Here is a 26,923-nt window from a genome sequence, read left to right as displayed (position 1 = left end):
TGCTGTGGAGGGGAAGAGAGAGAGAGAGAGAGAGAGAGAGAGAGAGAGAGAGAGAGAGAGAGAGAGAGAGAGAGAGAGAGAGAGAGAGAGAGAGAGAGAGAGAGAGATTACTAGATTATGTCTAAGACCATAAGACGGATAATTCGTTAAAGACAGATCATCGAAAATAATGATGATCATAAGAACAACAGCAATGAGTCTGATGTAATAAGGCTGTAGTATACACCTGACCCACCTCAACCTAACGATAAGATATGGATTATGACGTGACAAAACAACTCGATATCTAACATCTACAGGAACGTCGAGGTCAACACCTCCGTCGCCTTACGTCTACACTAACGTCTCCCCCTTTCCATCGACGTTAACCTCTCCGTCGCCTTACGTCTACGCCGACGTCGTCCCTCTTTCCGTCGACGTTAACCTCTCCGTCGCCTTACGTCTACACTAACGTCTCCCCCTTTCCATCGACGTTAACCTCTCCGTCGCCTTACGTCTACGCCGACGTCGTCCCTCTTTCCGTCGACGTTAACCTCTCCGTCGCCTTACGTCTACGCCGACGTCGTCCCCCTTTCCGTCGACGTTAACCTCTCCGTTGCCTTACGTCTACGCCGTCGTCCCTCTTTCCGTCGACGTTAACCTCTCCGTCGCGTTGCGTCTACGCCGACGTCGTCCCCCTTTCCGTCGGCGTTAACGACGCCGACCCTCCTACATGCACACAGAGGACGGCCACTTACCTCCCCACCGAGGCTGCTTCACCAACTCTAGCTAACGACGTTCCTCAGTTGCTCCTTCCTTCACTCGTGACAAATCAACTCATTACGATTGGTCTTTGAAGTTCCTCTCTCACAAAACTCTCAGTCTCTTTGAGATGCTTCTCACAGGTCGCACTACCAGCCCTCCCAATCAGGACCCGGATGGTTAAGTACCCGTAATGCCCCTCACAGGGCTCAAAAGCAGCCCTCCAATCAGACTCAGGTGGCCAATCAACCCCATTGCTCCCCAAAGAACACACGCAGCCCTCGCTGCCAGACCATCCGGCTGGGCGGTCAAACACCTGTACGTCCCCCAGAGAACACAAGGAACCACCATGATTTTTTTTTTCTGGTGATCAAGCTTCGCAGTTTCCGGCCCAAAGGATACATACAACTCTCCATCCACTCTCTCCTACAGCCCTCAAGTTTTCTTTTCATCTTCTTTTTAGATAATTACGTCTTTAAGGAATAGGTTTACCATTTAATAAGGGTATTACAAAGCAAATACTATTTCTCAGTACCCTCTTCCCTTCTGTCGACTCAGTACCAGTCAAGCGAAGCCACTGTCGACAGCTCTATAAACAAGATTATGCGACGGTGATGAGTTATGCGCCCACTCACGCCTCCAGCTCACTGTGGTGGGAGGAAAGAAGAAGGTGGGAGCGAAGAAGGAAGGAAAGAAGGAAGGAAGTTAGGTGGGAGGAGTGAGGGTGGTGGATCAAAAGAGGAAAAAGAGGAAGACTTGAGGCTTGAGAAGGAAGGAATATTATTGTGGTATCATGATTCAGAGGAAGAAGAGGAAGAGGAAGAAGAACAGACGGAGAAGGAGGATGAAGAAGAGAGGTCATTGAGGAGTAAGGATGAAGGAGAAGGGGTCATGAATAGGGAGGGAGGGGAGAGAGAGGTAGGTGGGGTGAGGGAGGGAAAGGAGAAAAGACAAAGGGAGAGACAGTGTAATAACATTCCATTTTCGCAATAAAGGAAAAGTTTTTCGAGTGCATCACTCCGGTGATTACCATGTGCGCCATGTGCCTCAAAACCAGGGACAAAGCTGCTTCAGCAACATCAACACAAGGACCAAAGTATCAACGGGAGCAGCAATACACCCTGCCACAGCAATACCAGCATTAATGTCATTAATATCAGCTGCAACAGGAGGAGGAACAGTAAGGACAGCAGACCCAAGTCGTCATTAATAACAGCAGCTGCAGCTTCACCATCACCACAAGAGCCGACAGATCAGCAAACACTGTTGACCTGGTTATTGTTGACACTCGTCCAGACGACAATCCCAGACTTCCCTTGGCCTTCACCACAACCCTCCCACACACACACTAGTTGCCACCACAAACTTCCTCATCTTCACTTGCTGGGCACAACCACCCTTACCTCCCACATGCTGGCCATAACGACGCCCTCCCCCCAGCAATACGCTGCTATGACAACAACCTCTCTCCTACATACTGGCCACCATCACAACCCTGCCACTTGCAAGGAAAGGTAAGGGAGAGCACAACTCCTTCTCCTCACTTCATGACCACATAAACCCCTCCCTTACATGTTGGGAGAGAAGAAGAATGAAACTCCATAATTTCACCCCATCTCACAGGCACCCCTTTTCATCCATTCCTGTAACTCTCCCCTCAAAACATGGCACGCCTTTCCCTTGGCGATACATTATAATGTCCATCAAACTGCAATACAAACATGATTTCATTCTAGGAACGGATGCACGCGGGTGTATTTACCAATTCCCTCTCATTGAATACATTTATTCCTCTCACTGCCTTGCTTCCCTTCTCATCAAGCAGCAAGTCGCCTCACATCACTGGCAATGTAATGTGATCCCAACCCTCACATGAGCCAGTGTAATGACGTACTAACCATCTACTTGCTAGTGTACACACTCCCTCCATAGACGAAGATAATGCCCTTCTTATTCTCTGTATTAAAGAGGCAACATAACACCTGTAGGACGAGGTCAATGATACCTTCCGTGTACAAGTGTTGCGAGGAAGGCAAACAACTCAAAGCAATACACATTAATATCCTAACCACTTCAAGTATCTTTCTCCCAAGAAAACTGAAGGTTAGGTTAGCTTACATTTTGGTCTGGCATCGTGTTCAGTTGGTGTGTTGTGATTTCCTTTGTTACGTCTGTATGTGTTGATCATACAAGAAAGACAGTCAACTGTTCAATGATGGGAGGGATTTACAGGTGTTATAAGTAACACACACACACACACACACACACACACACACACATACATATACATATGTGACTGTGTTTGTAACTAACATAAACAAATGCTAGTCACCGACAGCAAAATGAAACATGAAGATCCAACCCCACGGCTTCGTGTTAATCACATCTTCAGGGAATACCGCAGTCCCCACAGCTGTGATGAACACGGGAACTCTCGGATATCATGGTCATCTTCTTCGTAATGACCTACAGGTCGTCTGGATATATATATATATATATATATATATATATATATATATATATATATATATATATATATATATATATATATATAAGAAAATTGTACATCTGGTCCAGAACAATGGCCTTGGTAAAAACAATATCTAAGGCAACTACTTGTTCACCGTGAAATGTGTTGCCTTGAAGATATAAAAAATATATACGTTCTCTCTCTCTCTCTCTCTCTCTCTCTCTCTCTCTCTCTCTCTCTCTCTCTCTCTCTCTCTCTCTCTCTCTCTCTCAACACCCTGAGTCTAGAAAGCTCGTGAAGGGAAGCTAGAGTTTCTTAATACAATTTCCCCTAAATCCAATTTACGATCTCTAAACTGTCCTTGACCACATTTGTCAAGATAATTTGCTCAGATAGCTGCCCCTTCCCAATAAATGTTTTCAAGGGCAGAATCTATAAATATATATCCTAAGACTCTATTCCTTTCCTTAGATTATTCTAGTGTATTGTACTGAAATTCAAATTACTCTAAAACCCTTTCCCTATAGCCATTTGATTTTCTTTTGACTCAATCCCTCTTAATCCAACCTTTACTAACTCAGTCTTCGTTAATCCAGTCCCTATATCCTTCTTCCTATACAATAGCATACCTTTTAAACCATCCGTCTTCAATTAATCCCCTTATTGATCCAGTAAGTGATGAAATGGTTCTATTAACCCAGTCCTCTATTAACCTGAACGGGTATTAACCTTGTTCCCATTAATCATGTTCCTTGCTGATCTCGTTCATATTAAACCATTTTCCTTTAATACAATCCACATTTATCCATTTTCCCCATTGACTCAGCCATTGTAGAATTAATTCACAATATCTAGCGAAAAATCTTCGATTACTGATGCACAGCATTTGCCCTAAATTCTTTATATTTAGTTTCCATTTATTGAACTTATTCGTACAGTTTTGAGAAAATGATAAGTACTTTACTAGCCTTTTCTTTTCCTCGTTTATGAAATCTTTTTTCTAATTTTTCTCTATCTACGAATATTTTTTAAAGTCTCTATAAAGCAATGTCGAATATTCCATTAACAGATATGACGTCAAATATATATTTTTTTTTTTTCACTAGTAATATTCCTCTCTGATTCATGTAGTCTCCAATGAACCAGTAGAAAATGTGGTGTCGTCATGGCTGAATTACAGCCTGCATAACAAGCGACACGTCCGGCACAAAGCTCACTGTAAAGAGGCCATTATCTAGTTGGGTTGTTATCCACTGATGTAATTTCATTGCGCATATGTTGAGTGTTGTCTATTTTATCATATTTGATCTCAATATATTACATGTCCTCCTCCACCAAGGGGAGCAGGTGTTGGATACACTGTGGTTCGGAATATACGGACTAGGGTTCGATCCTGGGATCCGGTTTATAAGAACAGCGTGCTCCCCTACATTCCACAACGGGTATTAGATAGTCACAACCAGTTCGTTGTGATTGTGTTAACGAGAAGCCGAATGATTTATAGTGAAGCTAAGTCACTTTAGGATTCCCGTCACACTATCGTCACAGATATCGTCACAGACCTCCGTCACACCTTCAAAACAACGTCACAGTTATCTTCAGACCCCCGTCACACTATCGTCACAGATATCCTCAGACCCCCGTCACACCTTCAAAACAACGCCACAGTTATCTTCAGACCCCCGTCACACTATCGTCACAGATATCCTCAGACCCCCGTCACACCTTCAAAACAACGTCACAGTTATCTTCAGACCCCCGTCACACTATCGTCACAGATATCCTCAGACCCCCGTCACACCTTCAAAACAACGTCACAGTTATCTTCAGACCCCCGTCACACTATCATCACAGATATCCTCAGACCCCCGTCACACTATCGTCACAGATATCCTCAAACCCTGTCACAGTATCGTCACAGATATCCTCAGACCCCCGTCACAGTTATCCGCAGACTACCGCCACTTTAGGACCACCGTCACCCCATGACCTCTGTCACCTCAGGATCGCCGTCGCGCAGATGAACGAAACTGAAAGAAAAAAAACGAAAGAAAAAAAATTCCCAGAAGTATAGCGAAACGAAACGAAGTAAATCTTTCGAAAGGAACAGGAATTTCGAACCCATGAATCCTTCAAATTCACGAGAGAGAGAGAGAGAGAGAGAGAGAGAGAGAGAGAGAGAGAGAGAGAGAGAGTAACTGTATATCGTCCTCTCCATCCCTCCTTATTTGGCCCAGCGTCGATGTCGGTGACCGAAATGATGCTAATTTGTTTCTCTCTTTTTTTTCTTTTTTGTTCCTGAGTCATTCATGGGCAGTGTTGTACGAGAGGCTGGCCAAGACCTTATACTGCACATGTCTGAGCAATGACAGGGCATCGTGTCTAACCTTTTGAACATGAGGGTGACGACCCTTGAGCACGATGGCACGACTCTTGAGTACGATGGCACGACCCTTGAGCACGATGGCACGACCCCTGAGCACGATGGCACGACCCTTGGGCACGATGGCACGACCCTTGAGCACGATGGCACGACTCTTGAGTACGATGGCACGACCCTTGAGCACGATGGCACGACTCTTGAGCAGGATGGCACGACTCTTGAGCACGATGGCACGACTCTGGAGCACGATGGCACGACTCGAGCACGACGGTACGACACCTTAAGTAAGACGGTACGACCTTTTCGTTGTGTTGAACGACTTGGTTCTTTTTTTTTAACCTAACTTTTAAAAGTCAGGATTACGCTTGGCGAATATGCCGACCGTAATACATTTGAATATTAAGAATCTTGGACTCTCTCTCTCTCTCTCTCTCTCTGTCTCTCTCTCTCTCTCTCTCTGGGAATTAAAGGAATGGCTTATTCAATTGTGATGATGTGACGGAAGTTAGAAATGAAAAATATGTCTCCTTTATTTCGAGGCCCCAGAGATATCCCATAAACTCCTCTGTTCTTCCTCACTTCTCGTCTTCGTTCTCTTTCATCTTCCTCTCTCTCTCTCTCTCTCACTCTCCGTCTCCCGCCATCCTCTTACATTAATTCTTATAGCTCCATATATTTCTCAGATCTCTTCTCTGTTGCTAAAGTCTTTCTTTTGCTTTCTTTTGTTTCGTTACTCTACACCCACTTCCGTCCCAGCACACCTTTATTTCTTTGTCTGTCTTTGTTCCTTATTGTCTTAGTTTGCTATCATTTGTTCCCTCAAGTCACTCGATCTACATATTACTCTTCTCTATTCGCTTATCAATTTATCTCCTTCACTCCCCCCAGTTACTTCTTCCATTTTCCTGTTCCCCACTTATTTATCACTCTCACCTCTACCACCTTTCACCCTCTCCCTATCTATAATCATTTATCGCTTTTACATCCATCACTTCCTCCACCCTTTCTCCCTCCCTCGCAGACTAAGCACAACTCCCTCACACATAAAGTTTAAAAAATGAAATATAAGATTTTGCGTTCAGTTATTCAGACTTTCAAGTGATGTACAATATGCCAAGATTTTCCCTGTCCATCTTGCAGGATGCCAGAGGAAATTAAAGAAGAGAGAGATGTTAAGGTATCAGGGAAAAATGAAAAACACAAATGCCAAAAAAATTCAAACCAAAGAATATATGATGTAAACGAGAAACCAGAAAAAATAGGCAGAAGAAAATAGATTATGGAAAATTAAGATAATGCAGAAGATAAGTGAAACATAACAAATCCAAGATTAAGCCATTTGTAATTAGGGCCATTATGGTGTGTAATGAATATAAATGAGAGATTACCCTCCCTCCCTCACTCCTACTCCCTCACAGCCACAAAGAATATAAAATTAACCCGCTCATTAAGTGCCTCAGGGTCTGGTCTTACACCAACTGTATAAAGACCTTTGTCTGGGCTCAGACCTGTGGAACAAGGGAACACAGAAGGTAATGATTACCCATAGCATCATTAACTTAGATAATCACTGAATGATCTTGATTATCTTTATAATAATCTATCTTAAATCCGTATCAATTCACGACTTATCATTAATTGTCATCAGGCTGTACATCGATTATATACACCCGATCTGGCTGTAGACGGAATTCTTTTGCTTTATAAGATACAGGAAGTTGAAGTAAAGTCGTAGAGTTAGAAAAGCCTACATTACAGAACTGCTAAAACATTTGCTTGCGTTCGCTTTGCTTGCAGTAATGAGCCAGAGATTGGAATGTACCCAGGCGTGACCTACAGCGATAAAAAGCTTTCATATACGAATCGTTTACAGTTAAACATTTACTTTTACTCGATGGCAACGAGTTAAAAACGCACACATAAGAAGAAGAAGAAAGGAACATGATTTTGCGAGCAAATGTATAATGTTCACGTCTGGAAAGGCGCTTAGGTAAACATACACTGGCAGCTCACACTGACAGTGTACGATAATATGCAAAAATTTTCCCGTGATGTTCAGTCAACCTCAGATCTAAGGTACACTTGAAGGAAAAGCAAACTAGACGAAATAAAATGAAAAGTAAAGAAGGAATGCAAGTTTACTAATGTTTAAAGCGGATATTTTCTATGAGTCTACGTTCCAGTTCTCTATGTATAGATATTTCTGTGTATATCTTATCTATCTCTAGCTCCCGTGTTTATCTGCATTTTACCTGTGTTTATAGTTCTCTAGAGAGTATCTACCTATGAGTAAGTGCAGGGTTTGCAATGAGGCAGTTCTAGAGCATAGCGCTCACCGCATGAGAGAGAGAGAGAGAGAGAGAGAGAGAGAGAGAGAGAGAGAGAGAGAGAGAGAGAGAGAGAGAGAGAGAGAGAGAGAGAGAGAGAGAGAGAGAGAGAGAGAGAGAGAACAGGAAGCCAAGCAGCAACCAGAGGAATCTTCACATCATCGCCAGTGTTTGCTGCCCTTGACCACGGGGAGAGAGAGAGAGAGAGAGAGGGGCGTCTGGCTCAGGGGAGAGTGGGAAAAGGAGAGTGGAAAAAGAGGGGGTGTAGAGCGGGGAGAGTAGGAGTATGGAGAAGAGAGAGAGAGAGAGAGAGAGAGAGAGAGAGAGAGAGAGAGAGAGAGAGAGAGAGAGAGAGAGAGAGAGAGAGAGAGAGAGAGAGAGAGAGAGAGAGAGAGAGAGAGAGAGAGAGAGAGAGAGAGAGAGAGAGAGAGAGAGAGAGAGAGAGAGAGACTCTTCCTTTTCTGTCTCCTTCGGTCGCGTGTGTCTTGAGTAATCTTAAGCTGGTGGGAAGGGGGGAGGCAAGGGGAGATTGGTTATAGGGAGGCTTTGGGATGAGCGAGGGAATGGGTCAGGTGGAAGGAGCTTCCACAGTGTCATTGATTACCCAGTGTCACCCTTTATCCACACTGCCACTCATTGTTTACACTTATCAGTTATCCATGCTGTCACCCATCATCCACACTGTTACCCTTTCTCCACACTCGCACCCATTATCCACACTGTCAATTATCCTCACTATCAGACATTATCCTTCTTGTCACCTAGCATCCACATATACATCCATCATCCACCATGTCACTCACTATTCGCACCGTCAGCATATTATCCAAACTCATCCATACTTTTCCACAACCAGTGTTGCATCATCCATCATTGTCACACTAAGAATGATAAAGTTATTGTCCTCTGTCAAGCATCAACGACCCGATTATCAGATGACCTTTGACCTGGGGTGTACCACCTTAGTAGTGCAACCTTCATTATGTACTTATATACTCAGTGTCAGTATAACTTTCTGCATAAAACAGACTCAAATTTCAGTGGAAAAAAAAGTATTCAAAGCTAAAAAAGAAAAAAACGAGGACATATTAAAAGACAGGTTTTTCACTTCCTCCAAAAATTCGTCAATACATTTCCTCGTCTCTTCTTTTTCCCTTTCATAATCCTCTCTATATTTCAATCAAGGCCCAGCCTCGATGTGCACTTTTGTTCGTGACCGGAGCCTCCAACGTAAAAAAAAAGATTGTAGAACCGAAATAGATAAAAAAGAAAATAGATAAGATCTGTAATCTGATATATATATATATATATATATATATATATATATATATATATATATATATATATATATATATATATATATATATATATATATATATATATATATATATATATATATATATATATATATATATATATATATATATATATATATATGTGTGTGTGTGTGTGTGTGTGTAAGTGTGTGTGTGTGTGTGTGTGTGTGTGTGTGTGTGTGTGTGTGTGTGTGTGTTATAGAAAAAATATCTAACTGGTTATAGAACAGTTCTTGTTCGAGACAGAATAAACACTGTGATTCAGTTGATATGTTCTAAATTAATGGTGTTATCGAAGCAAGTAAAAACTAGCCAAAGTGTCAGAACTAAGCGAAGATGGACGTAAAGTTAAGGTCAACACCGTGCTCCCGCCACAGCAGAGACCAGAATCCAACTGACACTGTCTGGAAATTATAGCCACTCATAGCCTCATACTTTTTTCCTTTCAGATTTATCATCTTTTTTTTTCAGTCACAACAGTTCAACATATAGAACAAGGTATTCGTATCTATCATTCTTACTCGCAGAATGTCACATATTAGCAAACGTGTACGAATGTATCTTATGTTAGTTTACCTGGAGGCGTCATATGTTGGCTTTTGTTGATACACGTATGACATACCAGCCTCATGACTCAGATGTATTTACCATGTAGGCACGATACAGTGGGTCCTTGAGTCAAAGACAGTCCTATCTCAGGGTACGAGAGGCTGAAACCAACATTAGGGTATCATAACCTCTTAAGTACAAAAATCAAGATTCTTGTATACAGTTCAGTCCCTTTCAACATGATGAATCAATATCTATATACAGTCCAGACTCACTCAAGACGATGAGTTAACTCTTTTAGCAATAATTGAGTCCCTCTTGACTTGATGAGTCAATTTTCGGATACAGTTCAGTCACCCACATGACTATGAGTCAAAATTTGTGCGCAGTTCAATCCCTTTCAAAACGTAGAATTATTCTTTGAGTATGCGTAAATTCCAGTCTATTTTAGTACAATGATTCATTTTCGTAAACATCATCATTATGATACGTCGAGGAGAGAGAATAAAAAGGAGAATTGCTCTTGTGGAACGAGAGGTAAGTGGCCATATTGTGTTTGGGCAAAAGGACAAAGCTCTTTGCATTAGATCTGACAAAAGAAATTTTTCCGGAGAGAAGATCAATTTGTCGAGCATCTTCAGCTGGTGGAGGGAGCTGAGGGAAGGTATATATAAAGGAGGGGATTCCTCTTACCTCGAAGTATCTTGTATTATGTACAGTGGAGGTTTGAGGATGACTGAGCCACGAAGGAGGAGGAGGAGGAGTCAGCAGATTTTCTACAACACAGGGAGGCGAGGAGTGTGGGGATGGAGGAGAAGGAGAGTGGGTGGGTGGGGAAGAACTGTGACCCTTAAGCACGACGGCAGGATCCTTGATCACGACGGTAAAGTACCTGAACACGACGGTGCGATCCTTTGACTCAAGGATACGATCCTTGGGTACGATGGTACACCCATGTTCAATGGGTTAAGGACACTATCTTGTTTGCTCTAAGCCAAACAACTTTATTGTTATCGTATATATATATATATATATATATATATATATATATATATATATATATATATATATATATATATATATATATATATATATATATATATATATATATATATATATATATATATACAACTGATAAAAGAATCATCTTCCATCTGATTTGTTATGGCTGGCTATGAACTGTTTTCATTGACAATAAAGAGGATAGGTCAGAGTCGAGAGGATGACGCAGTGAACACGTCACCAGCGGGCAGCATACGTCAGAGATGCAGTGATGACGCACCGATTGAGTCACCCGCCATAGGAATACGTCATAGCATTATTGATGATGAAATGAATACGTCATGGTCAAGCTTTGCATAAACTGGTGTAAAATCCAAGTGAATAACTACAAGGGCATTAGGTACTCTCATTCTCTCTACTACAGTCATACATGGCAGGAATTATTGTCCTACATGACGCCAACAATCATCCTACATGGCAGCAATAAATGTCCTACATAATAACAATAATTACCCTACATGGCCAATAATAATTACCCTACATGGCCAATAATAATTACCCTACATGGCCAATAATAATTACCCTACATGGCCAATAATAATTACCCTACATGACAACATATATACCGACAACGGTAGTAAAACAATAATTTCTTTTCACTGACGGTAAAAATGTTAACACATATTCATGATAGTAAAATTGAAGTCACGCAGATAATAAAAAGTCTGTAAATTTACCACACAAGTTGAAAATGAATATTTACATTTACTGATGAAGCAAATAGATCCTCTTGAATGAAATGAAGTCATATGATTTGATATGCGAACAAGAAATTCCTAAGGACGAGGCTTGCCTGGGGTCCGTATGCAAATCATTCATAGTCAATGGAGTTTATCTATCTTCTTTAAAACGTTAATCCCACAGTCTATCCCGGCGAGGGGGTGTCTCCCAGTGAAGCGTTTGACGTAAAGCACTTTGTTGTACACACCATGATGATGATATTGTTGACCGGTTGAACCTATATAAGGAAGTCATTGTTCTCCCACAGTACAATACATATATATATATATATATATATATATATATATATATATATATATATATATATATATATATATATATATATATATATATATATATATATAGTCTGATGTTCTGATGACCAAGGGAATTAGATGAACGTTCACAGTTGCTGATGGTCATAACAACGAGAGAAGATAAAAGGAGAACAAATTTGCATATCATATATTAGACATTGATTTTGGAGGCAGCTAGATCTGAAATTTTAAATGGAAAGCATTATACAAGGAAAAATATGTATGTCAGCTAGAGAGAAAGCAAAGTATTAATGGGATTTACAGTACAAATGACTAGATGGAAGGATATCAAACTAGTGTTGTTTTGCATGCCAAACTACCATTATGGTTTGATCTGTTATTAACACAACCTTTGTAATAGCTTTCAAGGCAAAGACTGTTGGATCAGCTCTGGATTTATGCTCGATAATACAGAATTTAAAGGATCGGATGTGGATTTTTCTTAATCAAAATTGAGAAGGTCAGCGAAGGAATACGTACGATATAAATGAGTGAGGGACTTGAATGAGAGGAAGAGAGGAGTTTATGATACTCATAAATGAATCGAAAATGAGTAACATAATGAGGAGGTATTATGTATGAGGAGTGATAACTCTTAGGATTGCCTCAGTTTCCTGTGACTGGTGAGTAACGACACAACTGGTTTTATCAGTGAAGGATTAACATATCATATGGGATCCTGGAAGTCATGATCACTTAGGATTATAGGATTGGCATGTCCTGCTCCCTTTGTAGGATACTGAAGTATTCCCTCGACTGTTCTTGAAGAGATCCTTCCCCCCTTTAAAAAAAGTGTTTCAATTGTATTTCTTTCGTTTCAGAGGAACGCTTAATCCATCAAGCCATTTCTCAGAAAGACTTTTGCTTCATGTTCATTTCACCTCTCTCTCTCTCTCTCTCTCTCTCTCTCTCTCTCTCTCTCTCTCTCTCTCTCTCTCTCTCTCTCTCTCTCTCTCTCTCTCTCTCTCTCTCTCTCTCTCTCTCTCTCTGTAGAAAGACTCGTGGCTAACAAACATACGCAAACTCTTGGAAAGTTCCTTGACCTCTGATAAAGAGAAGTCTAAGTGTGATGAAGCTATATTTGGGAGCAGACGCTCCCTTCCTCTTTGGAGATTCGGGACCTGGGAGGCTAGGGAGAGATGGAAGGAGGGAGAAAGGGAGAGAAAGAAGCAGGCAGGAGGAGGAGGAGAAAGGGAACACAGTCATGATTCGAAAAATGAGGTAAGCTAGCAGGGAGAAAGGTGGTGTGGGTTGTGGTTGGTGGTATGGTATGGATGGATAAGGGCGTGGGTTGTATATAGGAGAGCTAGATAACAGAAGACCTGGTGGTCTATGACGAGGTTTTCTGTTGGAGGACATTACTGATATCCTGAATTCCTAGTCTATGCAGATAGAGATGGGATAGTATAGCAAAAGGCTCCTTCTGTCCCCACCACTATTTACCAATAGAATATCTATGAAGGAAAACCGCATAATGTAGAGAATATATACTGATATGAAAAATGTTATAGGAAAGGTTGAATGGAAAATGCTTCTTCATTTAATAACAGCCATCATATACCCTGGGAATTAATGGAGTTTAAGCACAACTCTGTTGAGGAAAAAAGAAACCTTTTATTAATCAGGCTTACTCACTAATCATTAAAGTCTTTGAAATATTTGTCCAACCTTGTTTTAGATCTATTCATAGTTATTACAATGACAGTGTCTGATGGCAGGTTATTCCAGCATTTTCAACTCACCTGCTGAAGAAAGTTGAGTCCAGCGTTTCCATTACGTCTCTTTCCCTTTAACTTCAGAGTGTTATTTCTGGTGACTGTTTCTTTATGTAACGTGAAGAAATTGTAGAACATGAGTGGGCTATGAACGTGGGTTGTGGTCATGAATGGACAAGGGTTTGGGCCGTGGATAGATAAAAGACGTGGGTTGTGGACGTGGATAGATAGACAAAAGCGTGAGTCATGGACGTGGATAGACAAGAACGTGGGTCGTGGACGTGAATAGACAGACGTGGGCTATGGTCATGAATGGACAAGGACGTGGGTTGTGGACATGGATGGACAAAGACGTGGACTGTCGACGTGGATGGACTATGGCGAAGGTTGAGGACATTGATGTCAAGGGCTGTAGAACATAGGTACCCAAGGACATGGGTTGCGGGTTCCCTCTTCACCAGTCATCACCAGATATCTTTCGGGAGATAAGACAAAAAGAATCTCTCTCCTTCACTGGGGAAACAAACAATCCACTCATGATCATCAATCAAGTGAGGGACGAATGACGCAAATTCAGATTCGAAGAACATGACTAGATGACACATCGTCTGGATATATCAGTAACTGGCAATTCATCCCTGTGACATCACTCTCTGACGTCATCAGGTGTCCTTGACGTCACCAGATGCTCTTTTTATTATAAAGTTCCACTATAAACACTTCAGCAGTGCAATTGACTCGATTTTCATAAATACATATATTCATATGTTTATGTCATTTATGTATGCACACGAATATGAATAACAGCACGTAACCAGCAGATCTAAGGGCAACATATACTTTCACCAGAGTCTTACATTCTTACATCACTCAGGAGAGGTGAAAAGTTCAACCCATCCCAAACAGGAGAGAAGAGAGGGTTACGAAATGTGGGAAGTATGTGTATGGGAAGGACAGATAACATATGACCTGATGCGTAATAGCTGTTTTGATGTTTTCTCCTAGAAGACTACTAGTACGTAGGAAAAACAGGTGATATAAGACGGGATGATCTATGATGAGTTCATCTGTTGAGGATAGTATATGAAGAGAACATGGCGTAAGACGTGGTGGCCTCAGACGAGGTTATGTGCTGGAGAACAATAGAAGGAGAGAACATATGGCGTATGACGTGGTGGTCTATGACGAGGTTATCTGCTGGAGGACATTTACTTACATTCTTAGTCTATATAGATGAAGACAGGATTCCTAAAGCAGAAGTAGTGAGTAAAAGCAGGAAGGTGGAAAAGGTGGAAGTATATGATGTGGCAGAAGGACGAAAGAGGGAGAGGAAAGTATAGTATGGGATGACAAGGGAGATGAGAAGGGTGAGTGTAGAGGAAGGTTTGTAAGATTTAGGAATGACAAGAAAACCATGCTAAGGGAAAAGACGAAAAAAAGGATATGAAGAGCAGTGAGAAGAAACGAGGAATAAAAGCTAGTGGGAGAAATAGTGAAAGGAAGTGAAGGAAAAACAGATAAAAGGGAATTTGAAATTGCGAAAAGAGGAAGAATCGGTGGGAATTGATGACAGAGAGGGAGAAGCAACAACTAACGGTAGACGAGGTTCCAGCAAGGTGATAGTCCGCACGAAGTCATGGGAGACAAAGGGAGGATCCTCACATGAAGCCAGGGAAGTCTTCCTGTGTAGGAACGTGTTGATGTGCCACATGATCGGTTGTGGGAGTGATGCTGAGGTGCCAGATGATGGGAGTAGTGGTGTTGTGCCGGGTGATGGGAGTATGTGTGAGATGTGTAATGCACGTATGAACGAACTTATGATGATAAAGTTGACAACAAATATAGAGGAAGGTATAACGAAAAGAATTAACGTATAAGCACATTGGTAACTGATACATAAGAGAATAGGTAATTCAGTATGTAAATTACCTGAAGAACAATAGATCAGGAGATTATGATAACCAATACAACACGAAAGAAAACAAAACATAACTCTCGTTAATGTCACACTCTTATTCAGTCTCATACAGTTCATCTTAGATTCTACCTGACCGTATTTGATACTCAGTTTTCTACCCTATACTATCTTCCATCATAATATCTACCCCATCCTATTCAGCACCCTATTTTGTATCCTATTTCACCCCAAACCCATTTTCTTACCTAAGTTATATCACTCCTCTTCCTTCCTACCAATTCCAACTACATTAACTTTTTCTTAACCTCAATCTACCTCCTGTGTAAAAAAAAAAAAATCCTCCGTCTTACAATACGTCTGGCTCATCATCCGTCATCTTATTTCCAAGCCTTTGTAATCCCGGCAAATCCTACTCTAGCATCCCATTCTTCTTCCCAGGATGCCTCTAATCCCTCACCCATTGTTGTAATCAACCCACATCTTCCCCCTCTCACCATTTCCACAAAGGTGTTTTTCTTCAACTTCTTTCATTGTATGATATATATACCTATAATTTTTTTTTGTTATCAAAGTTAAACTCTGGAACATTGTGGTCGGACATTTTAGAACGACCTTACGCCCTTTGACATGACGACCCTTTGAGGTTTCTGGCCACGCCATTATACTCAAGGTTCGTACCGTCGTGTTTATGGATCGTACCATCGTGCATAATGAATAAGTTTCAAATTACTCCACCATACCCAAATGGATCGTACCGTCGTACTCATGGGTCGTACCGTCGTCCATAAGGTCCAAGTTTAAGGTCACACCATCATACCCAGAGGTCGTACAGTCGTGCATAAAGTATAGGTTTTAGGTCACGACGTCAATATCCGAAGGGTCGTAACGCTGTGCGCAAAGGTCGTACCGTGGGGCTCGAGGGTCGTACCGTCGTGCTCAAGGGCCGTAACGTTGTGCTCAAAGGTCGTACCGTCGGGCTCGAGGGTCGTACTGTCGTGCTCGAGGGTCGTACGTCGTGCTCGAGGGTCGCACCGTCGTGTTCAAGGGTCGTACCGTCGTGCTCAAGGGTCGTACCGTCGTGCTCGTGGACATCACCAGGAATCTGTGTGTTAGAGGAACTTGGGAATCGACATAGTTCTACCTTAGGAAAATAGCTATGGAGAACAAATTGTCAGCTCGTAAATACTCAGAATTTCTTTGAAGTTCATGGTTGAAAAAAATATAAAATAAGCTGTTCACGTCCTACAAGACCAAACTTAGAAGATCCTTCATAGTTTTGGTTGCCCTAAAGAAGCACATAGAGCTGATAGAGAAGGTTCAGAGGAGGGTAAGAAAAAAAGACAACAAAATTATATCAGTGTGGATATGTTTGATAACCTGTGAGAAAAAGAGTATTACCATGTACGTCCTGATGATGCATGAACACACAAACTGATCCATTGAAACTGTAAGGACTAATAAAAAGCATAAACTTGCAAAAGAAGAGGCTCTATTGTATTATCCGCCCATTTAATCGAGCGATCGGGATCAATAGTCCGAAAACAATCCGTGTTTTGATGTTTACTGTGAACGAAAAGATTAACAACTACTGCGGATAATTTACGAGTTTTTCCCCAATTGCTTCGTTGTTAGATGGAACCAGTTGGTAGAGTTTTGTTTAGTCTATGATGATCATTTGGGCCCCATCAGAGACAACACTCATTATGGTGTGTTGCGGGACCTGACTGGTGCACTGGGAGGAAGAGGTGTGAGTGCGTAAGGGAGGTACAGAGGTGGCGAGAGAGAGAGAGCCTTCACTTACTGTAAGTCATGTGGCCATGGGAGTGTGAGAGAGTGAGAGGGTGAGTAGAAGAGTGAATAGGAGTGTGCAGGTCTCTCTCTCTCTCTCTCTCTCTCTCTCTCTCTCTCTCTCTCTCTCTCTCTCTCTCTCTCTCTCTCTCTCTCTCTCTCTCCCTTTTATGACTGTTTTCTTGAAAAAAATGACATAAAGAGGACATAAAGCCCCCATCATAGTCCTGTAAGTTTCATGAAGTTATCCATAAAGGCTGGAGGGTTCGAACATCGAGTCTGGCAGCAGTAAACATTTGTCCTGTCGCGCACTGGAGGGTAATTAAGGCATGGCTCCATTAGATATGGATAAAAGGGAGGCAGAATAGTCTCTCGGAGCTGTAGAGGAGAGTAAGGTAGAAATTGTGGTAGTGCAGCATCTCGGTATCTTTGGTAAGGCTGAGAGCTGAACGAGAGAGAGAGAGAGAGAGAGAGAGAGAGAGAGAGAGAGAGAGAGAGAGAGAGAGAGAGAGAGAGAGAGAGAGAGAGAGAGAGAGAGAGAGAGAGAGAGAGAGAGAGAGAGAGCAGGCTGGTTGTGATGGCCACAAATTCCTCCATATGTTTTCTCTCATAACGGGCCTGAAGGGTCTAGGTCAGTCGACCCTCGTCTGTTATTCTCTCGTTGCGTATGCCAAGGATGTGGTCGTCCCGCCTGTGTCGCCCATATAGTGTGCTGACAAAACTATGTTGGACGGCGCCTCTTTCGATGGCTTTTTGGGTATACATACAGCACATACTAGGAGGGCACTCATGCTGTAGTATTTTGCGAAGATTTGAATAGTCTATAGTATATTGGAATATCTCTTCGAGTTCTAGTGGATTGTGTCTCCTTCGTTTCCAAGTAAACACGCAAACTTTTTCTTCTTCACGGAAGCATGCCTTGGTGTAGCCCATCTCTTCGAAAGGAGACCATTCTCTCCTTTCGAATTATACCCCATTGCTCTTACTTCTACTACGTCCAAAGTCTTTGAAGACCCCCTAAAGTCTCTCTTTCTGAAATGCATGAAAGCCCATTTCCTCCCCTACCTTATTTTTTTTTTTTTTCTTATCACCAATACGGAATTTGCAGCATTAGGTCTACTGGCGATCTTCTCTCCTATGTAACTTAACCTTTGGACTTCCTTTCATAGGGGTATTGGTGAATCTTTTGCCGTTGTCCTCGATATCCGTAAAGCAAAAATTTGGTCAAAGATTGCAGTGTTAAGGTGCAATTTCTTCCTATATCTTTTTCTGAGCGTCACTGGTGTCTCCCTCTTCCATTTCGAAATGCCACAATTCAACCAAGTAATGCCAGGGTGTGACATGTGTCTTCGCTTTGTGGAAATCCTTGTTTTAACATTTCTGCTTCTCTCTTTCCCTCGTGCACAGCTACCACTCCAATCGATCTATTGCAGTCATTGCTGATGGAGTCATTTCCTCCCTCTTATCGTTATCACTCGTATCCCTCAGGATTCTTTCCAATTGCTCCATATATTATTGACTTCTAATCTAATTCACTCTTACGCTGATAATTCCACGCAACTTTCACTCACTTTCCCTCTCCTCCTCACTCTAATACTCGTTTTTTCCTCTGGCAAGAAACACAACCCTTCTCTTAATTTGGAACTATGCAGCATCTCGGATCGAGGGATTAGTAATTTGGTTAAATCTTATCGTCCTAAATGCAGCTACAACAAATGTATCCTGTAAGTTGTCACATGTCTTCCCTTCTGTTCAGTTTCAAAACATCATAATGCGATCCTGCAATAACATAAACATTTTGGGCATAACCATATCTTCCACTCTATCCGGAAAACCCGAGTTAAGCCACGTAATTTCTACTTCAAAAAGACTTTTGAGTGTTGTATTGGTGCTTTCATTGTTTATATTTTGAGTGGTTTTACAAATCTACGAGGGTTATATTCGCCCTCGTATGGAGCAATACTCACATAACAGGGATGATTCTTTGTCTCTCGCCCCCTATCTTAGCCAGAGAGGAATCAAAAGCTGTCCATCTCATTAATCCTTTGGGCGTCATCAGTCTCCAACCATCCCTCTCTGACCGCCGCGATGTTGCTGTCATCTATCTCTTTTCCAGGCATCATTTTGGCCAATGCTCTTATGAACTGTCAGCGTGTGTTCTCTTCCAGGTCCGTGGCGTCCGTCTAGCTGCTGCCTCCCATGGTTTCTTTGTGGAGACTCTCCAGACGAGGATGGACCGTTATGATAATCTCATTCCCTCCTCGAACAGCGGAGGTGTGTTCTTGTCTTTCGTTTTTCGTGTTTGCCTTTTTCTATAACCTTTCTGCCTGTAGGTGTCAGGTTGACAAACACCTGAGGGGTTGTAATCAATAGTGACTTACATGATTAATGATGTTTAATCAGTTCCTTCTTTCTCTTCAAACCATATCTCTGTCTAATAAGTATATCTCATCCTCACTCTCTCTCTCTCTCTCTCTCTCTCTCTCTCTCTCTCTCTCTCTCTCTCTCTCTCTCTCTCTCTCTCTCTCTCTCTCTCTCTCTCTCTCTCTCTCTCAGGGAATGACGGTGCCCTGGAAATGTATGACAGATTTATGAAGGGCCGGAAATTTTGTTTGGATATTACATCAGTGGCCATGCTGGGGACCTGTTGGACTAGGAGGCTGAAAATGGATCAGCTTGGTGATGGAAGACGTAGATTACCAATGCAGACCAGCGGAGCCACAGAGCTTGACTGTGGATGATGGATTGTGGCCACCAGGTAGCGCTCTTGGACCAAACGTAGGCGGTAAGTGGACCTCCAGACATACTACATTGTGTGTCGTGCTGGAGACCTCGCTAATCATGACCATAGGAAAAAAACAAAAGGCGTCCCATTCCTCTACACTAACTGTGTCGCTACACACCACACCACATTTCACCACAGGAAAAACGTCCCTCTCCCCTCCACACCAACCATAATTCTGTGGACCTCACGACCCATAGGGAAAATTGACCCTCTCCTCCACACTATCCACCATTCTGTGACCATCATCACCCATCACCAAACAGAAAACCTCCCACCATCCCTGGACACTGCACCATAACTCTCGACGTAACACCACCCCAGCGAGAAAAAAAAACTCTTCCTCTTTGCTCAACACAGACCTTGATTCTGTAGACGTCATCACCCTATGTCGTCCATGAACCATGTAAGTCCTTCCTCCCTCGTCGCACAGGATGACAGACTCAGTGTTCCTTGCCGACACACTTCAACATTAGAATTATTCGAACATCGCAATACGACTAGAAACTTATCATTTTCTGTGTACATTCCATCAAGCATTATGTATATATTGATGAAATGAATTATTACACCTGTAAAAAAAAGACCTGAATTCATCAAATTTTTAATGGATTCGCTGATTATTATTTAATCAAATTTGATCGTAATACAGCCTCATCACTGATGTATCTTATACAATTTTCATTGCAGTTTTTGCATCGAAAAATAATTGTTTCCTGTATAACACACGTGAAGTTGTCCCAATAACGGTATATCAGAACTGTTTAATCACATCAGTGTATATTTCTGAAGTTTCATGACCCGTATTATATCGAGCATGTTGTTCACCTATTAAAGATATTATCTTTATGGTTTCCAAAATTCTATGTCTAAAACTCATCTTGATATATCACAGTAAATAGAAAATATAAAGAAAAGTTTTTCTCTTTTTTGAGAGATAAAGAGAGAGAGAGAGAGTGAGTGAGGGGGAAATTTATAGAAGTCTGATAGACAATTTTGCCCCAGAGTTATCTGTATTTGATTTTTATTGAACTGTTTGGATGGGTAACTGGAAATGGTGTTGGTGATGATGTTTATAATGGTGGAGATAGTGGCGGTGGTGGTGATGATGACTGTAGTAGTAGTGTTGGTGGTGATCGCGATGACAGTGGTGGTGGAGGTCGTAAGTGACCTTGTTGGCGGTGTTGGTGAGAATAGAGATAGTGGTGCTGATTAGTCATCTCCAACACAGATAAAAGCAGGGAAGGACGAAGAAGCGAGCAGGTGAGTCAGTCCTTAACACCTGTGATCAAGGATAGGGCTGACATGAGGATCGGGGATGAGCTATCGAAGTGCATTAACATCGATACAAAAAGGTTTATTTTGTACTGAACCTCCAGAAAAGCCACAATCGAAACAGTGTCGGCTGGAAAGAAAAAAAAAGATAGTTTAGAAAAGGAAGAAAATTAACTGGGGGGTTCATTTGAACCCCCTCATTTTGACCCCTTCATGCACATGCAATGTGAGCAAAAGAAACCTTCAGATACTGTTGAGATATGATGGTTCTATTTACTAAACCATTGCTGCTGTAGGCATAACAGCAGTGTGTCGCAGAGAATCATGTTGACACAGTCACTTGAGTGTATAAGAGGAGTAAATAACATATACAACCCTGACCTACAACGTTGTATGAATATGTTATTAATTCATTTTACGTCGACGAGTGTCATCTTGCCCCATGGGATCTCATTCCTACGACTGAATGCCAATGAAACACTGTCTGATATTTTTCCAACACTGAATAATTTGAGCTTCCGGACGTTGTTGCAAACCCCTCATGAATAATGCTCTCTCTCTCTCTCTCTCTCTCTCTCTCTCTCTCTCTCTCTCTCTCTCTCTCTCTCTCTCTCTCTCTCTCTCTCTCTCTCTCTCTCATGTAAAGAGATGAGTCATCAAATAACTTTGAATGCTGCCCTATTTATTTTTTTCCCCCTTTTCCTGCTTCGCGTCGTTGCAACGAGAGACTTCGTTGTGTTGGAGCACAATGCTGGAGTTGTGGGTTGTCCTGATAACAAAACCTTCAGGAGTGTCACTATGACTTGAACCTAGTGACGGATGACGCGATGATCTATATCTACGTACAAAATTTCTAGACGTCGTACGCTTGGCAGCTAAGAAACGTCGCTTGTCTACACTCGACAGTCATCTAGTCAGAAACTGTCGTACAGCGTAGGTGGGAGATTTTTCTGTTTCAAAGGGTGGCTTTTTTCTATGAACGTTTTTCTGCAATAAAATCCTCAGAGAGAACAATGATTCCATGAAAACATTATCGTTCTTTTTAACTCTCACTACATAATATATTCATTATATATATATATATATATATATATATATATATATATATATATATATATATATATATATATATATATATATATATATATATATATATATATATATATATATATATATATATATATATATATATATATATATATATATATATACATACCAATAAAACCATTGTATATTTAGGTTATTATACATAATGAATGATAAGACGAAAAAGTCACCTTCATAATGTCATAACTCAAATTCTTTTTTCAAGTATATCGAGTCTGTAGTTTCTAAAATCCATTGGTTGTTTAGTTTCCAGCTTCTTTTTATTGCCATCCATTCTCCTGTCCATACATATCAAGAGGATTATGTGTTTTATTATACAACTGAATATTTGAAATTTAATTATGCACCAACATCCGCCGGTGTACGCTTTTATAGATACGTTGACATTTATTGGATATGATAAAAGGGTTTACTGATTAACTTATCTGGAACAGGAAATTCAGCTGATTAGCCTGACGCACAACCCACTGATAAGGTATATGAAGGAGTGATGGAGGTTCCTGTGTGTGTGTGTGTGTGTGTGTGTGTGTGTGTGTGTGTGTGTGTGTGTGTATGTGGAAAGAGAGAGAGAGAGAGAGAGAGAGAGAGAGAGAGAGAGAGAGAGAGAGAGAGAGAGAGAGAGAGAGAGAGAGAGAGAGAGAGAGAGAGAGAGTCTTTCAACGTAGATAGACAATATGCAGAAATAATTACGTTCCAGCCGAGCTATCGGGTTTGGTCCTGACAATATATATATATATATATATATATATATATATATATATATATATATATATATATATATATATATATATATATATATATATATATATATAGGTAATGAAATTCAGTGAACGTGCACTTCCACGCACATACAAAGCTCTCAAACAGAAGGATTCGAACCGCTGCGAAGCTTGGAATGTTTAAGTAAAGTGACTAACTTAAAGGTATTCCTGCTAGATTATTTACGTGTGGCTGTTCCCCTTTTGAGTTTCCCTTACTTAAGCAACATTCATCTTAATTTCATTATTTCGACAGAAGTAATTAGACACCACAAAGATCAATCAAAATAGAAATGAAAATAATGGACTTCGGAAGAAAGAAATTTCATTGGAACGTCCAGTTAATCATCATACCTTGGAAATGCTGCCTGCTGGTCCACTCTCTTGACACTCTCTCACTGTTGGGGGGAGAACCTTCCCTCTATCTTCGCTCTCTACTTCGCCAGTTTTCGATGGATGCTTACGAACTCACTCAGACCGCAATTATCAAAACCTAAAAGGTTTTCAAAATCCTAATCACTCGAATTGGACATTAGCACCTTGACTGAATCATCAATATTTGATGTTTCCTGTCGATAAGATATACCGTTTGATTAAGAAGCCATCTAGGAAATGTTTTTCTCGTTCTTTCTTTAAGCACGTGGCGTGCGGCAGAGGGCAGAGGAGCCCAACACCCTTACCATTCACCCGCGAGTTTCACACTGAGTTGTGTAGCCTGAAGCTGAGGCCTCACACGGGTGGGGGACCCGGGAAGCTGTGGTGGGGGAGACGGCATCACATGGGTGGGGGGAGACCAAGGGAGTAGAACATCAGTTGCCGTCTGGCAATTTACTGCCATCGTCTGGTTATAATGAATGAACATGGTTACTTCCTCTTCGATCTTATTGTTTCTCAAGATGGGAGTAATGATAGGAAGGGAAGTCTGTGGTATTTGGAAATAGGCATCTGACATCTAAGAGTAATTTTGTCTGACCTCTTGAGCACGACTCCTCGACTCTTGGGGCAAGACGGTCTGACCCTTGAGCACGACGGTTTGACTCTTCAGGAAGATAGGTTCTACCCTTGAGCACGACAGATCGACCCTTGAGCACAATAGCATAACCCTTGAGCACAACGAAACAACACTTTAGCACGACGGTACGACACGACGATACGACTCTTGGGCACAATAGTACGACACCGTGAGCAAGAGGGTACAAGCGCATTGAATGATACCATGGCCATTGACCTGAACGTTAAACGTCATCCCATCATACCCAAGAGTCGTTCCTTTATGCTGAAGGGCGGTACTGTTGTTGTTAAGTTATATGGTCGAGCTCAAGGGTCGTATTCAAGAGGTTAAGACCATAAGACATTACTGAATACATTAAACATTAGTGGCCATAAAAAGAAATATGACTTGTGTGGAAGGAAGTATTCTACAGAATGAGGGTTCTGGTGGTTTCAAAGAGATGGAGGAATATGCTAAGCTTGTGCAATGTTACCAGAGTTTTTTTCTATATTACTCTGCAGATTGACAGCAAGTACTGGTATGAGTGATGGTTTCTTGCGTTTGAAGGAGAACAACAGTGATAGTGTCATCAACTCAAATAGATGAGAATAGGACATCATAAAGCTAAGAGAAGGATAAAATACTTGGAATAGGAACAGGAGATCCGTTGAGACCTTCCGTCTTTAGTATATGAACGAAGACTAGACTCGACAATGTCCAGATTGTTAGATTTGGTTGTGAAACGTTGCTATCAGTATCAGTGATGAGTAAACAGTGACGAGAATCCTGCGTTTGTCCTATCATTGCTGGCTGGTAGTCATGAACAAAAAAAAAAAAAAACTGAGATCCGGTCCAAGTGTTGCGCAACTTTAAGGGTGCTAAGTTTGAGAGTATTTAACAGGGACTAAGGCTTATCCTTACCAGGGCTTTCATTTTGGGTTGATAAGCCTCTCTCTCTCTCTCTCTCTCTCTCTCTCTCTCTCTCTCTCTCTCTCTCTCTCTCTCTCTCTCTCTCTCTCTCTCTCTCTGTCTATCTATCTATCTATCCATATATCTATCTATCTAATCTCTATTGTAACCAGCACGCCAAGCTGGGAAATTTCTGCTACAGGCCTCTACCACTTGACGAAACATATGACAGGGATGTTTGATTTGGGAATAGTTGAGACTCTTTACATATGAACGAAAAATGTCTTTTTTTTCAGAACATAATGATTTCCACCCCACCCCCCAGCAGAGAGACATAACACTTACGACAAAGTGTCATATCATATCAACTTCGAAGCTGAGAGAGAAATCAATGCCTGGGTCCAGCTTCTGAAAGGTCTTCTACCCTTCCCCTTCTTCTTCCAACACGTCTTCAGGAGGGTATAAACACCCTCGATACAGCTTAGCTAAGCACGCAGGATAGTTCATCACGAGGGAGAGGCGCTAAAGAAACTTATGGCCCCTTTCTTGGAAACAGGGGAAGCAATGTCAGATTTATGCCTCACGCCAGGAGTCAGAGTTGAACTGACCTCAATAACGATGGACCATGTGTGGGTTTCAACCAAACACTATCATCATCAGGGAAGGGACAACCTCTTGCAATTCTCTGGGGCTTTTATCGACACGCTTCACTTCACCAGAACTTTATTTGACGTTCTAACAGTACTATGGTAATTTTCACACATCAGTTTGGATCATTGTACTCCAATGATGATGATGATGATGATGATAATCCTCGTAATGATATCAACATCAATAATACTGATGATAATAATGATAATGATGATAATAATGATGATAATAATGATGATGATGATGATAATGGTGATGATAATGATAATGGTAATAATAGTTATAATAATGATAATAATGATAATACTAATACTACTAATAATAGTAATGATAATGATGATATAGTTATATAATAACGATAATGATAATCACAATAATAGCAATGATAACACTAATAACAGAAATGATAATAAAAGTAATAATGATATTTATGGTGATAATGATAATAATAATAATAATAATGATAATAATGACAATAATAATAAAATAATAATAATAATAATAATAATAATAATAATAATAATAATAATAATAATAATAATAATAATAATGATAATGATAATAATAATGATAATGATAATGATAATGATAATATTGATAATGATAATGTGTAAGACAGAGACAGAGAGACTAGCAAACAGAAAGACAGACATACAGACAAAGAGACACATAAAGGAAGAAAGAAGAACAGTGAGAAACAGAGACTTTAGACAGACTTTTAGAAATGATTATAGTCAGATTGAGAGATGTAATTAGACAGATAAAAAGAGGAAAAGGAAATGGCTCAAGGTCAAAATTCTCCATAAACTAAAGTGATTTAGTCTCCACATTCAGTGTACTCCTTTATATTCATATATTGAAATAATATGCAAATCAACCATTGGGGCGATATACATATATTTCAAATAGTGAATTATATCAAACCTACCATTCACTCGTGTTATTCAGTGCCTAGATTTAATGAATCAATTAAAATTGCATTGATCATAAAATTCATGTGTATTCTAGGGCATGTAGGCCTTTTGAAGCTTGTAACTAGATTACGCTGCGTCAGGGTTTGTTAGGAGTACTGGGGAAAAAATACAGAATTACACACGCGCACGTATACATACATATATATATATATATATATATATATATATAT

At 40.9% G+C, this 26,923-nt stretch overlaps 1 protein-coding gene across 3 annotated transcripts in view; it reads right to left on the bottom strand.

The window, feature by feature from the left end:
• The window catches only part of LOC139759489 (uncharacterized), a 39,890-nt gene extending 15,951 nt beyond the window's left edge, over positions 1 to 23,939 (bottom strand). Inside the window, exons 1-2 of one of the 3 annotated variants that reach the window (XM_071681667.1) lie at positions 23,583 to 23,939; positions 16,426 to 16,620 (exon numbers count right to left, since the gene is read on the bottom strand). The gene's annotated coding sequence lies outside the window, so the exon portion shown is untranslated. The remainder of the gene's footprint in view (positions 1 to 16,425; positions 16,621 to 23,582) is intronic. The other 2 variants (XM_071681668.1, XM_071681666.1) reach the window with 2 other exon arrangements.
• Positions 23,940 to 26,923: the final 2,984 nt, after the last annotated feature.

This window comes from Panulirus ornatus, chromosome 33 (genome assembly GCF_036320965.1).
Source record: "Panulirus ornatus isolate Po-2019 chromosome 33, ASM3632096v1, whole genome shotgun sequence".
Taxonomy (NCBI): Eukaryota; Metazoa; Arthropoda; class Malacostraca; order Decapoda; family Palinuridae; genus Panulirus; species Panulirus ornatus.
Note: the sequence above shows the minus strand (reverse complement) of the source record. Positions and strands in the feature narration are given on the sequence as shown.